This window comes from Calliopsis andreniformis, unplaced genomic scaffold (assembly GCF_051401765.1).
Source record: "Calliopsis andreniformis isolate RMS-2024a unplaced genomic scaffold, iyCalAndr_principal scaffold0022, whole genome shotgun sequence".
NCBI classification, from domain to species: domain Eukaryota; kingdom Metazoa; phylum Arthropoda; class Insecta; order Hymenoptera; family Andrenidae; genus Calliopsis; species Calliopsis andreniformis.
Genome location: NW_027480432.1, coordinates 1,047,380 through 1,064,389, shown reverse-complemented (window position 1 = coordinate 1,064,389; position 17,010 = coordinate 1,047,380). Strand labels below are relative to the sequence as shown.

Genomic DNA, 17,010 nt, shown 5'->3' with positions numbered 1-17,010 from the left:
CTGCGGATGGTGCAACCGCCGCTATAAATTACCGATGTACCTCGAATAGACTTCCTGTGTTCCGAAAGTTTCGGTCTAGCTCTTATTCCCTGTTCACCCTCCGTTCTCGCCATCTGCTCTTCGTCTTCTGCCGACTGGTATCATTCGCCAATTGATCGAGGCGTTCATGATAGAGAAAGCGACTTGATAACACAGAAAACGAGCAATCGGTGAAAGTCGTATTCACAGAATGAGCAACAATGTTCATTCCTTCCCCTAGATCCTGTCACATTTTTTATTTTCTTCTTCTTGCTCATCTGGTTACTGTCACAGTGCAAGACGCGATTCGCATGCGACGGGTCCCGCGGAAAGTCGAGATAATCGTTCTCGATGACACGCATCACTGACCACCGATGATCGAGAACTACCGCTTTCGCGTTTCCTGTGTGTCTCTATTCACCGCTCGATCGCACTCGCTTCGTCCAGTCGAGGCGTGTTTACGACGCATTGTTGCTTTCCTAGGTGCACCTCGGTGAACACCATGTAGGAAACGGTAAAAGAACACGATCAGCTTTATCTTTGTCGAACATCTCAATGGGTCATTAGATTGGTTTGACTAGGGGTAAAAGTGGAGAGAGGTCCATCACTCTTTTTTCATTCTTCTGGAAAGAGTAAAAGTACAGGGTCCCTGGTAGGAACAGGCCATAGGACGCTTAAGAACAGCTCTATTCTTGCTTCCTTCCATTCGACATAGCGTCAAATGCTGTGGTCGTTGTTTCGTCTTTGGAATAATCGCGGGGAGCGACTTTCCGTCAACAATTAACACGGCCGTCGGACACAGGGATACCAGAAAACCCTGAGCCCGTGACGAGTTAAATTTAACGATCCCCTCCACGTCTGTTCTGTCCGCCTGAACGCAGCGGAGCGGAATCTCGTCGAAAATAAAATGTGAGGCCGTGGAAATTTGGCCTAATTGTGGAAATACGGAGCGCGATTAGCCGAGAAAGGGAACGTTGGCGAACTTGTTCAACTAACTTAATAATCTTCCCATGGAATTTGCTAAGCACGAAACAAATTTAAAGGAGGCTGCGATTCCTCTTCGCGCGCGCGTACACGCGACTTTGCGAGCTGAGGGGAGAAGAGCGAGGAAGAAGAAGACGGGGAGGAAACGAGTAGATGAAGGAAGGAAGGAAGGAGGAGAGGAAAGATGTCATCAACCTCCGAAGGCTCGGGATCGTGGACGGTGACTAACTGTGCAAAGTTTAACCCTTCTCCCTGGAACCTCCCCGTTCGACGGAGAAATGTCGCGTATATGCAAATCGTTCTCAGGAAAGGTGAATGGTCAGCCGGAGGAACATGGTCTGAGCGTTTTTTTCGCCCGATGGGAAACTGGAACGCGCGTGCACCGGAATACTTTTCTTCGAATTCTTGTCACGCTGCTCCCTGTTTGAGGGTGGCGAATTGCCGAGGAAAGTCCTCTGTGAAATAATCCCATGATAAATTTGGAGCAGCTGCTTGTTGAAGGGGATTAAGACTCTTTCAAGAAAAAGGGGTGAGAGCTGTGATTTAATATTATTTAATCACAACTTAATACCCTGCAAGAGTTGATGTAAAAATCCAACTTTCAAGTCGATGCAGCTAGATTAAAGTTACATGAACCGAGGGAGGTGTGGTGCACATGTAAATGAGAGTGTCAGGCCCTCGAACTTTTCCGAACCCCGAAAACTTTTCAACGATTTTCTCTCGCGAAAGTTGACGCACAATGAAAAGTTGGCTCGGTGTTTTTATTTTTGTCTAGCTTCCCGTAGACGTCACACGATTGGCGGAAGAAAAACGGGTCGCGCATGTGGTGGATTTGCGGTGCCATTAACGAGGGAAGCTTTGAGGATCGAATTGTAATTAGAAGGCCGAAGCTGCGACCGTGCCTAGACGTACTCGAAAGTTTGCGGTTCGGTTGGCTGGGGAAGGAAAGTACGCTTTAAGAGATGCGCAAACACTCCGCCACTTGTAAAATTCCCAAACGAGGCTGTTGAATCGCGAACTTGCCCGACGGGTACTGGAAAGTTATCGAAAAAGCGTGATGTACTGTTACTTATTTAGGGCTGTGATTTTAAACAATCTTAATTAAAAATACTTCTTTGTACACATAATTATTTGACTGTATAAACTTTGGGGATTTTCTTCTTAAGAAAATTATCCATTCTCAGGAGAAATTTCGTATTTCTTAAAGTCACACAGTGTCAAACAGAAATGCCTTCGATATTTTCACAAAAATACGAGTCCCATCGATGGCAGTCGCAGAAGAGATACATCGAAAGACTGAAAAAAGAGAATGAAAGATGCAATTCTACTTCTGATCCGCGATTCTGTTTCTTCCGGTTGTCTTCTCGGGCTTCCGTGGAGCGTGGTGTCATGAATAAAAGCGGACGATCAACCAGAGGCTCGAGACGAAAGGTATTACCCCTTTCTCCGTAAACAATGCCGGTCGTTTTTCCATTTAACGCGGCGGGAGAAGTTATTCATAAGCCCTTCAAAGGAATCGTCGACGAGCCGAGCGGAAGGGTTGAAAAGGGTTAAGAGGGTCAGAGAAAGAGCTCGGGACAGCGGCGCGAGGGAAGACGGGGTGAACTCGGGCGAAGTTGGTCAGCAGGATGAACGAAGGAGCAGACGACGACGATCACGACGACGGCGACGGCGACCACGACCACGACCACGACGACTGGCGGAGGGGGCGGAGGGGGCGGACAACGGAGTCTCTTTTTCCCTTTCCGTCCGCGTGCAACTCGCCGCGGCCGTCCCGCTCGCTCTCCCTTCGCCGCCGAACAATGCGCGGAAAAGTGTGCGATAGGAGAGAAAAAAATGGACCGCTGCCATTATGGAGTTCAGGGCCACTCGAGTTGTTTTGCTTCCACCTCCGCAAAGGAGCCCCGTACAGAGGCAACTGTGCTGAATGAATCAGAGAGCGAGGGGGACGCCGGACGGAGGGAAGGTTGAAGGAGGAGCTGGAGGAGGGAGAGGAAGTTGGAGGATGAGAAGGAGCGGAAAAGGAGGAACGGAGAGAGAGGGTGCTTTCACCACTAGTGGCCTAGACTTCTTCCCTCTCTTACGGTCCCGTTGCTCGCCGTTGCGTTTCTTCGTGTCTGCCATCCAGTTCCCTACGCATTTGCAAAGTGCCACAATTGTTCCTTCTCCCCTCTGCCACCCTTGCGGGCTCGTAGCCCGTAGACAGCAACCCCCTGTCCTCCTTCCTTCTCGCCACCCTTGCCCACTTGTGTATCCATCGTTCGCACCACGCTTCACGGTTTGCTTTTCTTCCAGCCCGCCGTGCCGGTCTCTAACTTCGGAACTGCTTGACGGCCCCCAGGGATAAGATGATTCACGCGGGGTGATACTTCTTGATTAGAGGTCGTGGCGCAGTTACACTTTCCCCAAGTCCGCCTCGATTTTCGACTCTCGTTTCGGCGCTGCGGTCTCGGCAATTATCCTGAAACGAGCTCGATATCTTTCATGCAAGTGTCTCCTTCCTTTCAGGATACTGGCCTTTAATTCAGGACATTTGGGGAAAGTGGGTAATTCTGTTGTAGAATCCGTTTTCAGACTATTCGTATGTTTGTGTTGCTGCTGCAGCCTCTGTATTCCACCGTTACCTTTCATATTACGCGCCACAAATCCCCTGTCGATTTCAGTAGAAGAAGCCGCGATTAGTGAAGCACGCCTGTATGTACGCAACCGCTTTCACGACGGAGCGCGCCGGTCCGTCAAAGCCTGGGAGCCTCCTCGACAAAAGAGGCAACTCATCTCGCGCTCCTTAGCAATTTTTCCCGTCACTGAGGAATCCAGGCATCCACCCTCGGCCTCGGTCAAAGAATTCCGCATCGCGAGAACGTGGACGCGCATCCACCGCGGTCTCGTGGCCAGAGAAACGAAGGGAAAAAAGAAGTTTAACGCGATTTTCACCGATCCCCCGCAGGGTGATAGGGCTAGGGAACGGGGGGGATGGTGAAAGAAACAGCGCTGGGGGTGTATCGAGTCGCGTCGCGGGAATTACCATGATCCTCGGTGTTACGGTAGGCGAACGTGTTCCATAGAGAGAAAAAAAATGAGGGGGAAAGAAGCGGCGGGCAGCGCCTCGTTATTGGGGAATGTAGGGTTCCGGTTAGGTTCAGGAGAGAGCCGGTTACATCGGCTGCCGGACAAAAGGTCTTTGTCGAGTAGACAGTGACAGTGATCAGACCGTGATGAGTGACAATGACGTCGGTCGGCTGTGCGGCAGCCCATTATTCCACCTGACAGAAAGCTTTCCAGTTTGGCACACATCGAGTATCCAAGCGATCACTTATTATAATCATGCCAACCGTGTAGTTGTTGTTGTTGGCCATGGCTGACATCAGTGCTAAAAGGGGTGGGGTGGTCGGGGGTTGGGGCAGAGCACCATTGGCTGGCCGGCTCTCTCCCGATGAGCCGCTCTGATTAGTGATTAGCGCGAAATCGCCCGCTCGTTCGTACATCGGTCGGACGCTCGTCAGTCGCGGCTCACTAGCTTCATTCTTCTCTCCTAAGCTATTTAATTAATGTTGAATTCTAAAAATACCGGCCGCCGACCGAACCCCCTTCCACTCGAGACATGAACATAGTTCACCCCTTCGACGGTGGCAGAAAAAAATGTATTTGAAGCTAGAATAACCCTTTTGGTGGATACCGACGTCCTCGTCGATCCCTTCCACCCTTTTCTTCCCTGAGTAATCGGTTGTTCTCGATGAAGGGGCCGTTGCGTGCGAAGTAGCATGATTTCTTGGGATTCCGAGACACCGAATAACCCTCTGGAATGCAATTTACCCGGGGTGTTAATCTGAGGTTCAAAACTTTGCATGTTCGCTACTGTCTCGACACAGCGAGCCTGTTGTAATAACGATTTCGTCTAATGGCACACTGCATGCTCTTCTTTTTCTACCGAAGGGATAAGCGATTCGAGAACAGTACTTCATCATCGATCCTCTCTTCCGTTGATCCCAATTACGCTCGAGGGTCCCACTCGTGCGTCCTCAGAGGAAGCAGCCCCGAAAATACATCGACGCGAGTCCCATCCCCCATCCAGGACGAGCGCCCCCATCGTCTCGAGTAATTGAATCGTCAAAATTCCTGGCCGTCGGGCCAAGGGTCGACGACTTGGGCTCCCTGAATAGCGACGCACCCTCGAAGGACGCGTCCCTCGAAGGAGGCCCGTGGGAGCTCGGATTTATTGCATAACAACCCCCCCTGAGTCAGCCCGTAACCTTTGGAAGTTGCGTAGGTCCGACGGTAGAGGGTGCTGCATAGGCTCGATGATCTACTTGTTGAATGGCGAGGAGAGAGAGAGGAGGCAGGATATTTCTGAATGAACGAACGACTGAATGGGCCGCCGCACATGGCATAGGGTGCCTACTTGACACCGATCCGTAACCTCAACAATCGGGGGTTGCCCTGTCTTCGAGTATGCCAGTCGATGACCTCCTCTCGCAAGATCCCCTGCTAGCGAGGGCGGGCACGTGTGTGAATCATTTCCTTTCTTTCTTTTTCGGTGGCTTTATCAGGGCAAGAGTCACAGCATATAGAATTGAAGATTACAATATGTGGGGAGAGAGGAGAATAGGTTGATCAAATTCTTCTCGATCAGGGAAAGTCGATAAAAAATTAACGGCGTTCATTGAACACAGAGGGGGTCAAACTCGCAAAGCTTCCCCTCGTCTTATCGTCCCGCGACGTAATAGTTGGTAAGTAGTTTAAGCCGTTTATCGGTTCCTCGCGGAATACCAATCATCGCAGACCAGATATTAAGAATTTCGAGACACTGTGAAAAGTTTCTGGTCGCGTTCACGACGAAGGAAGCCTTGGATAATTATCTGTTGGTGTTCTCAACGAGATCATCGATTACTCGTCAATATTGCATTATAGGGTTCAAACGAAAGCGTCGGGTCTACTTTTTTATTCGATACTGCGACAGATTGCTAAATGGTTTGAGTGCTCAGAAGGAAGAAAGGAAGGTTGGGTGAAGGACTCGAAAGTTAAAATAAAACTGTCTCTCGGGCCGTTAAGACGTCGTAAAACCACGAGGACAAGGCGATTTTCCGCGCGAACGAGCCGGCGATACGCGCGTAAACGTGAAATCAATCCGAAATAAAATCTCGAGACGTCTGAAAAAGCCGCCCCGCTGCGTCGACACGCGTTTACGAGGGCGCCCTATCCGCGAGGAAATCCACTTATCCTTTAACGGGTCCCGACAACTCTGCAACGATCGTCGTTAAAATCCGTTTAACCCTCGCGCAGCGAATTAACCATCGGTCTCGTTAACTCGAAATCAAATCTCGTTCCGCGACGAAATTCTTACGGGCGCAATTAAAACCATGTGGAACTGGTAAAAAGTGGCGGAGAAGGGCGAGGTGGGAGAGAGGGGGTCAAGGAGAGAGAATCGACAATTCGTCGAGGCAATGAGATTTCACGTTCGCGTACATAGAATGGATTGGAAGAAAAGGACACGGTCGTCGATGCCACTTACAGAGGAGGGGACCAAATCGTTTCCGAACGATCCTCAAGATTCGAATACGAGGAGGGTGGGCGGCATCGCGAGGCGAACCGGAAGGCAAGCGTCGTGGGCGAAAGATCGTCATGCACCACCATCCGAAACTCTTTTGAATATTTTCGCAGAATAAAGAGTGAGAGAAAAAAACGTGGAGGGCGGTCGGGGCCGGCGGGGGCCGGCGGGGGCCGACGGGGGCAGGGGCGGAAGGAGGTGGAGGAAGAGGATGAGGAGGATGAGAAGGGGGGCGGTGGAGGGTGATGGCGATGGTGTGGGATAGATGTGGGTGGCGAAGGGGTGTTAGCCGGGGCGGAGACGGTGCATTACGACCGGGACAGGGCATGGCATGGCTAGCTCAGGAAAGTACAGGATGTGAGAGGAGGGGTAGTTGATGCAGGAGGGTGCATGAGGAGGAGGGCGGTTGCCCCAGTAAAAATCGATCCTCCCCACTCTTTTCCTACTTTTTCCCCTAGAGAGGTTCGCAACCATGAGAGGATGGGGTGGTGGTCGGGGGAGGACCACCGCTGGCGGGCGGCAGGGTGAGGGGGAGGGCTTGCAGGGTTACCTACGTACCCTGTCTTTGTGTAGCCGCGTTCCTGAATCTTCGTGAGTGTCCGGCCGCGTGTTGGTGCGCTCGTACGCGACTTCTCTCGCGCGTCCGTGCCTCTGCGTCGTCCTCGGCGCGCGCGCGCGCGCCCGATTGAACGGATTTTTTCGAGGGTGGTCGTGGCGGCCCAGCGGAGGCACGCGCGCGTATACGTGCACCCACACTGCTGGCCACTCTTTTTTTCCCTAACTTCTCTCCGGTGTGTTGGACCGAGCGCGTGTGTTGGTCCACGTGGTTAGGCTCGCCCCTTCTCTGTGTGCGTCTGTGCGTACAGTACACCCCATTGACGGCGGTAAACGCCCCGAACTTTCGCGGCGTCTTCACTTTCGCAATGTTTATGACGGCGAAACGGTGTCAGCGCGTCGAAACTCACGGAGAAAGCGGACCCTTCGCGCTAGGCGACTTTGATGGATGCGCGATTCAATTTCGACGAAATTTCGGCACTCGTTGGCCCCGAGATTTCGTCCCCCATCTGCATACCCTTCCTATAGTTGGCGTTTAAGATACTTATGGAAGCTATTCGAGGTTTCAGTGTTATCCGATAGGTGGGATGGACGTACTGACATGTTAATTTCGATTTTATTAACCACTAATTAAGTAATTGGCACTTCCTTTTATAGACAAGTAAGTTTTGTTAAGTAGGTGTTTCAAAATATTTGAACAAATCGAATTAGAAAGTATCTCGAGTTGCAGAGTGTTTCCAAGTTCTCGGATTACAGTGGAGAGAAGAACAATCCGAAAGTTAAACGGCGAGTTCGTTCCCATTAAACTAATATCAATAACTAGAGTACAAAGTGCAAATGATCTTAGAAGCTTGAAAATGATCGCCCCCTCGTTCCTGGGAGGGGATTAATATTCCTTGTCGAGTTGAAAGTTGCGATCTCGACGAGCGAGGCGCGCGACTCGCGACCGCACAGGGGTAGATAAACGATAATTACCCTCAAGTGCACGTGAGCTGGCGGCCGTCATTTACCTCGTCAACGATTACCACCTGCTGTCGAAAAATAGCAAAGGACACGAGGGAGTGAAGACGAGCAAATCGGTTTCGAAACTCGGCCATTTGTTGCTCGCTTCGGAGAACCTCTTTATAGGATTTCTGAGTTAAAGTGTACCTCGCCGACGAAAGAGAGGAAGATCCATTCGAAGTTCAAGATCAGAGTTCACTGGAAAAAAAGATTGCATCGAATTCAATACCTTTTCCAATAATATTCCACCTGCAATTACATTGGTCTTTGGGAGAAAGTTGAAGGCGATAAAGCATCAGGAATATTTATTTACGCATATTATAGAATTGGAAAGGACGGAGGTATCGAAGAGGAAAGCAAACAATGAGTAACAATGTATGCAACTACTGCATAAGCGCGCTCTAAACTCTCATTACAGATTCATGGCTCGTTACACTCGTTGCCAACCAGCGCGCGCTGTTCATTTTGTTCTTCCAATCACTCGAGCACATTCGGTATTCCGATGCATACCTACTATCAGCCTCCGCGTATAAAGAAATATCGAGTTGAAATTTTCTCTTCGCCAAGGCGCTACGTCTTCGTAGAAAGAGAGGAAGAAAAGTTCGTGAATGAAGACATCGTGATTCTCATCGCGTCCCATTCAAGCGTACGTAAACAGACTTCCACCCCTCGGAAAACGCAGCGATCCGACACAGAAGAGGTTCTCGAGCCAGGCTAGCCCCACGCAGACCCCGCGGAAACCTCGCGGAGACCCCGCGGAGAGCCCGCGAGCGGCCCTGTAATATTTCTTGGCGAGCCAAAAATTTCCTGATCCCCCGACGATACCCAACGACCGTGTGCAGCGTGGTGAGGGGTGTGGGTGTATCGGTGAGCAGCGGCCTCGTGTGGCCTGGCTTGCGTCTGTGTCCGTGGCGGTTCTACTTCGAGGGGGTGCGAGGGTGAGCGCGCTCGCGAGCTTGTGCCACCCTGTACGTGCACGTGTGCGTGCGCGTGCAGCTGTATGCGGAAGCGCCGCCTCCGCCGTCGCGGCGCTTCTGTCGTCCGCTGCAACGATGAAAAATTACCCAGAAGCAGGGTAAAAGAGGGAAAAGGGGCTGCGCGGGAGGAAGACAGGGTAGGCGCGAGAGAGAAGGCTGAGTAGGGAAAGCGAGGGCGAGGGGGAGAGGGAGAGAGATTGGCGAACGTCGGCCGAACGGCCGTGGCTGGGGAGGGGGTGGCGGTTTGAAGAGGGAGAGAGAGAAGAGGACAGAGACGAGCGGTTTTTTCTCTAGACCCCGAGCCCGAGTCGTCTAGCGCTGAGTTCGCGAGCCTGACAGACAGCTGCACCGGAGCCCTGATATATCGACCGGGCCACCTAACCAACTACCCGCACTCACTATTATACACCTGGCCACACGCACGCACCCACACACACCAGGCACAGGCCACGCGGGTAGACATGCTGGCGTGTACGAAAAAAAGCCGGCACCACACCGACGCCAACCTCTCTTGCCGAGGTGGGAGCCACTCTTTGCGCTCTCGCACACACCCACGCGTACACGTACACACCGAATTTTCTCTCTCCTCCCTCTTTTTTCACCCCCGTTGCCCGCCACCGTTCTCCTCGGTTCGTTCTCTCCCCTTCCTTCTGTCTCCGAACTAACCCTTGCTCCTTGTCGCTCTTCCCTGTCCCCCCCCGTGGCCCGTGTCTTCGTTCCACCCCCTTCGGCCAGCATCGGCGGCGCGCTGTCTCACTCCGCTTCTATCCTGAAAAAGGGTGGTTGCTAGAGCGAAAAAGGGTAGCCTCCGGTGGGATGGCCTGGGGTGAGTAGAACAGGCCGGAGGACCAGCGAGGGGTCGGGGGAGGTTGGTACCAAACCGGGGGTGGACAAGACGAGCGGTGGGTGCAGCGAACGGAGCCCAGTCAGCTCCAGGATAATTAGATCCTTTACAGGTTACCAATGATTGATAGTCTTCGAAATACGTCCCCGCCGTCCCACCGTTCCACTCGAGCCGACTTTCTTCCACAACTATCCTAGGCCCCACGGACGTGCACGTAAACGCGCGTGCACGTAAACGCGCGTGTACAGGGACACGGGGACGATGTACGGTTTCGTAGCCCCGTACGTCGAACCGCGCGAGAGACCACGGGGGCCAGAGGGGCTGAACGTGTACGATAAATGCGAAATCCCCTTCAGGGACGATTACGTCCTACTGAGCTTCGGCTGGGTCACGACCGACCCTCCCCTCCGAGACCCCTCGCCCTTCGTTTTTATCTATATCGCGTTGTCTGGGCGAAAAAAGCGATCCGAGACTGTCGGACTTCGCCACTTCGCTGCGAGCGATCACCCTTCGACGACCGTGAACAATCTGATCGATTCTTTTTGCTGGGACTTGACCTATCATTTTAAGCAAAGGAATTATTCCTGTGGGACACTGACAGCTGTTGCAAATGGAATCAAGAAGAGGAGAAGAGGAAAGTGAAGTACGCAACTAAAAGAAATTAGAGCGTTGAAGATTTCAATGTGGCTCGTGTCATTTCACAAACTGATCATTCCTGATACGTGTGCTTTTGGTCTAGACCGATGTGAACGATGACCGATTTGATCTAGACAGAGGTATCCACCTAAGCAGTGAGGATCTTGAAACTTCATTTTAGATATGTATCCCTGCAGGTGGAAGCCTCTTCGCCTCTTCGCCTCTTCGCCTCTTCTACCCCTAAATTGTACCGCAGAGGCAGTTTACGCGTAGAGCAATATCTCGCGACGTAGCCTGGCACGTTTTCGCGCAAGAAAATTGCCGGATGCTGTTTCGAAACGTCAAATGCAAGGCTGCTCGTCGGTCGACGTTAAAATTTCCAATACCACGGACGACGAATTTACCTCTCCCTCTTGTCAGGGGTTCCTCGATTAATTAGATCCAGCCAATCATTTTCTTCTCCTTTGGCCTCCGAGGGAAACAGTGATTTTTCATACGGCTCGGATTTGCGTCTAACTTGGGAACGTTTTGCCTCCGCTTTCGTCGCATCCTTTTTACAGCTTTAATGAAACTTTACGCGCTCTTGGCGTAGGCTAAATGAAAGAACACTCCAGTTTGTTTAACTATAAAACCTCCAGCATGAGAGACGAAACCGTCCTTCAAAGATGCATCTACTGGAGGCGAAAGGAATTGTAATACATTTACTCAAGCCTGTGCTAGAAGACTTACAGATGAAGGTGCGCATCTCGAACGAGGAATGGTTAAAACTCGGGCAACTCGTCGTAGTGCTCGCCTTTGTTTGCAATTGCTCGAGGATAGGTTTCTATTTTTAAACTTTAATATTCCCGGGTCACTTTCGTTGAACGTTCTGGTCCCACCACTTGAAGTGGCATCACGGTGCCCCATGTACTGCCCACGTATCCTTGCCGTGTCCACCTACATGCTGCCCCCGTTTTCAAAATACGCGGAGAATTGTCGAGGCTTGACGTCACAACGATATGTTTCGGCCGCTAATCAGATGCCGAGACGCTCTCCGCCGCGCGCCACTAGCGCGGGTTTCACTCTGACGTCAACCAGCTGCATTTCTCGCCGATTTAGAAAAAGGAAGAACAGGAGGAAACAAATCCTAACCAAGTTGCTTTTTCTTCGACATTTCGCGTTTGACGTCACTGTCCGCTTTCGAGCCGCTCTCGATCGGCGATTAGCGCGCGGGCACGCGTCGCGATCTGCTGCACAAAAGCGGGTGAAACAAGAGGAACTTTGCACTCACGTGCGCGAACGGCTTCGACTGTTTACCAGATAAAAACATAAAGAATTAAGCGCCGTTGTGTCCCTGGGGGCTATTGAAAGCCGAGTGACGCGCGCATTGTAATCTCCGGCCGCGATAAATTTAATATCGAAACCGCTATTCGATGTTTATGAAGTTCGCCCAGCGTGCGTTGATCCGCCCCGCGGAGATTGAAATACGACGAGCAAGACGCGACCTGGCAAAAAGATCGGTAAGAACAAAGGGGTATATCGCGCTTCGCGCATGGATAAAAAGTAAACGAGTCCCCGTTCATAAATATGTATACGAAGGACTTCTAGTAACCTGCAATTTTCGTCGCATGGCCTGCGCGTCTCGTGGTGCAGAAATACCCCTGAAAAGCGAGAAGAATTCGCAAGCTGAACTCCATATGCTCTTTAGAGCGATTACTCTACATAATCGAATTGCAGAAACCATCGATGGAAATCATTCGCGAACTTGGTCAGAAAATATGCTTATTAAAAAGATCCGAATGGAAGATGCGTACGATGGCTGACCAAAAGTGTCCTAATCTCCTTCTATTTAACTACTGGGAGTTAACTAATGCTGTCTAAAAATTCTGTGCACATCGCATATCAATTAACAACCGCTAATTAAGAGAAAGTTGAAATTAAAAAGCAAAGAAATTCGAGAAACTTCAATATTTCTATTTCGACTTTCGAAAATTCATCAGAGAATACCTTTTTTTCCAATGCTCATGTTCTGGTAAAATTTGAAATACAGAGCTTTTCAGGTTCTCTCGTCCTATTAAAAGAAAGCATCGAAACATTTTGATTAACACGTGAACCACGCTGATGGTCCATTGAAAAGAAAGGTAGATAATTAAAGAAAAATACCCAGTTTTGTGCTTGTAAATGGGGCCCGCTAGTCGATGTAGTTTCTTTGTTGAACGAAAATTATAATAAACGGTATTCCAAAAGTTTTAATTGAAGCCTGTACCAGCGAGGCCGTGTTCTCTTATTCGAAAAAAATATTTAACCAAAATAGGAAAGACAATGTAGAAATTTTGCGTTCTCTTTTGCAACGGAGAAAAATATAAAATTTCAGTGTATCATCTCGCAAAAGCGCGGAACACACCGTTCCCGTTTTTCCCTCGTTATAAACCCTTTACCGGTCATTATTCTTTCGAAATCCGATACCAGAAAAACTCTTTCCCTTCCTATCGATAGTTTTGCTTCTGCGCGCCGTTAATTGAAAATATTTTTCCCCATGCGACGACAATGTAGAGTGAAGCCCACGAAAATCTAGAACTTTCCCGTTTGTCTCGGCTTCTTAAATTTTGTCAAGGAATTTCACAACATCAACGTCATTTTGTTATCGTTGAAATTCCTGTGGCGTAAATAGCGTCGCATTCCAACGAAATTCCAGAATGGCTCATTAAGATTCGCGGTTTGCTACTAAAACCCAAACGCATGAATGAAACGTGACTCAGGACAGTATCAGGTGATCTTCATTCACCGATACACAGTCATTAAATCGATATAGAAACGAAACTCTGGTGATTTCCTGGTCTCCGATGCTACTCGATTACGAAGAAGAATAAGACGGGCCAACTTTGTTTAGCATCTGCCACGCAGCCAACGAGAACAATTCAATTTCCGCCTGGCTTCGTCCCAATGCAAACGATCGCGCGAGTGTTTGGAAGAAGTCGCGCAGGAGGACACGATCAATTGAAACGTTCACGCTCGACGCGAGAAAACGATCGCTTAACTCGGTCGAACAGGTCAATAGAGGTTAACGTTCTCGAAGACATACTCCTTCGGAGCGCTATCAAAAATTCCCCTTCGCAATTTTTCCGAAATATTCTCAGAAGTGAAGAAGACAATTAATTAGCACGCAAACTGAAGACTTAATGGAGTCTATAGAACCTGTTCACTCACGAAATATCAAAGTATCGTGTTCCCCGAAGGCAGCCAAACTTAGGAGAGGACATCACCCAAGGGGAGTGGTGGATCTTCTTCTTAATAACACAAAGGAAAATTGTCAATTATGTTACCCGAAGACATCGTACCTTTCACTTCAGCTAGTTACAACATATAGCGCGTGTCTCGCGTGCTGCCGTCGGGAATCCCCCGGCAACACGCGTGTACGCGGAATCGCGGCTGATTCAGCGTGCAATGACACCCGTTGAGCTTACGTGACATATGTGCGAACACGGGCCAGGAATTTCATTCGAGATTGTAGGTAACGAGGTGTATTCCCGTGCCATTAACAATATATGTTACCCTTCTCTTATGGGAAACTTGGCGAATCCACCGCGAAGCTGCGGCGACTATGATGGGATTCTCCACGACGACGCAATGGTCCTTACGCCAATTAATGCAATGTTATGACATCCATCACAGACGCCTGCACAAGCTAGAGAGTTAATTCATCGACAGTGTTACTACTATTCCTTGACAATTTCATGTAATTGATGCTGGGATTACGAAATCGTCTTGATGAAGAGAGATTAGGCTTTTGCGGATCGGGAGAATCCCTGTTGCGTAGACCTAACTCGTTAGTCTGTCTATGGGTCGGGGTGGGACTTCAATTTGTCGTGGAATGATAGGTGTCTGTTGCAGAAATCTTGGATTCCCGTTGCGCTCGATTTCCTTATTCCTTTTTTGTACAAATTGATAGCGTGAATTGCCAGGGTTTTCCTATGTCGAAAGTAAAACGCTAACGCGTTCATTTCATGACAGAGTTGTTCTGCTCCATTATCGTCAGTGGGTTTTCAAAGTTTTCTTAGCAAATCCTAGATTGGTATTGAAATTAAATCATAGATGTTTTCTGAGTCACGGGACAGGGACGCAAAGACAGGCTAAATCTGCGAAACCTGATTTGTAGCGTGAGAAAATGTGCCACGATTATGCAGTTCATAATTCAAAGTCCCATAAAAAGAAGCGTTAAGGATTTATTAGCACTGTAAAAAGATTTGAGAAAGTGCAATGGAAAATTCATCGAAACGTCGATACAACTTTACGAGAGAATATAAAAACTGTTTTGGCAGGGAATAGGAAGAAGATTGTCGGAAGCTAAGACTTTTTACAGAACAGAATAGTCCAGAAAAAAGTATTGAAAACAAATATAGGTAATGGAATGTTAATGGATCATTCAAGGTGAGCTGAAATGAATGTTCATTCACTTCTGTGTTCAAACATATCTTTATTCCATAAAAACTGTATAATATAAATACACTATCCCCTAATATAAATAGTATTAGAAGCATTATCATTCATGCAAAGTCTTGTCGGACCAATCATACTTTTATAGTCATTCCAATTGATAACTCATCCATTAAATTATCACATGCAGGCTCTACTCGAACCTACCACAGGCGTGTGGGCAAATAAATAAATAAATATTATAAATAAAATGGAATGAAACGATCGTGTTAACGCATATCACACTCTGTGTTTATCACATTGTTTGGAAACGGAACGTAGCCGTTCTATAAATAATTGTTCGAGCATGTAATAATAGCTTGTGTTATGTAATGTTCAGTATTGAGCAAATTGAAATTCCTCGTGTCCAGGCGCAACCGAGCATCCTGAAAACAAGTTCTATAAAGATTTACAATTGTAATTAACCCTGGATGTATACGCTGTCACACACAAGTGTCATGTCGGCAACGCGGTTATCGAAAGATTGCACGAGCCGAGAATAAGATTGCTGGCTGAATTCGGGGCGATCTGGACCATTGTCGACGAAAGTACTCGGGAATAGTCTCTTAAAAGCTACTTAGGCACGAAGTAACCTCTTGACGACGAGTTTCCGTGAGGAATCTCAAACGTAGACGCGAAGAAGCACATTGTTTCTCTTGCACACCCTTTTTACAGAACAAAATTAATTTAATACGTGCAACAAAGTATCTCTGCTTGCGCAAAATTCAGACATAATCGATGTCAAAGGGTTGACTTACAGTCAGTTTAAATTTAATTAAAAATGTTGAAACGTTAAATATGCATGAAAATCCTTTCATGTTGAGACAGCTATTGTGATTAAGAGAGTCCCATGAAGGTACTCGAGATACTTTGAAATCCATAGGAAGCTTTTGGGACCAGTGTCCTGCATTACTCATAAGATTGTTGTCTGTCGCAGTGTCTTCGTGTACTTTTCATGATATCCAAAAACTGCATTTTGCTTCTTAACATTCCAATAGGATACTTTTTACCCTCTTTCATCATGGGTTCTCGCTATGAATTCTCCATTCATGATACCAGAGGTCGTTCAGGATAACCAAAGGTATACAGTCCTAATTTTGCAGTCGCTACCATAGTCAACTTTGTATACGTTCAAAAACCGGCTATTCCAAAGGAAACGACTTCGTTAAACTAGGTATCCAGCGGTGGGCACACACGCATCCTGTGAAGATTTTCATGTGCCTCTCATCTGCATTAGAGTACCTAATTTTGATGTGCGTGTACGTTTGAATGCAGCAATGTGTTCCTTCCCCGTAACAGTTGTTGCCCCTATGTTTGCACTTGATGTGTTTCAGGTCCTTTAAGATCCAGTTACCATCGATATCATTGATCGAAGGGATTGGTTTGACGACATAGTCACAGAGGGAATCATTTTGAGCGTTGTTTATATCCAGCTCGTTTAATTCCTTCTGCAAGTCGCTTATGGTGTCACGCCTCTTGAACTTTAAGGGCGTTCGCGTAGCATTCTCATGATTCTCATACATCTCGTTGTTCCATATGTGCTTCTGGTCCAAAGTGCGCATGGGCAAATAACGGGGTACCGATCCCTTCGCTTCGTAATCAGTCACCCCGCGAAAACGATGAGTGGCGTGTTTCTTGTACAAGCCAGTAACGTGGACCATCATTAGCGAGAGAAGAACAGTCACGATGATGAGTTGAGACATTTTCATGTCTTGTCTACTTCTCCTAAGGAACCTCTTGTTATCCAAGGTACAACTGCTCACAACTCCTCTACGCTCCAGATAGCTTAAACCTTCTTCTTAGTATTCACAACTACCTCGAGTCTCCGAAAAACGACAGCAAACGGCAAAGAACTTCGACTTGTTCGAACTTCCTCGAGGTTCCCAACTAGTACTCCCAGTATTTGCTCCTTAGGAGATGCTTGTTGCTGTTGTGTGGTTTGCTGAAAACTGAATGTTCCCTGGCCCCCGAAGGATTTTTTATCCTTTCGCGTGACA

At 48.5% G+C, this 17,010-nt stretch overlaps 1 long non-coding RNA gene across 1 annotated transcript in view; it reads left to right on the top strand.

The window, feature by feature from the left end:
• The window catches only part of LOC143187408 (uncharacterized), a 90,636-nt gene that overhangs the window by 73,434 nt on the left and 192 nt on the right, over nt 1-17,010 (top strand). The window lies entirely within an intron of this gene.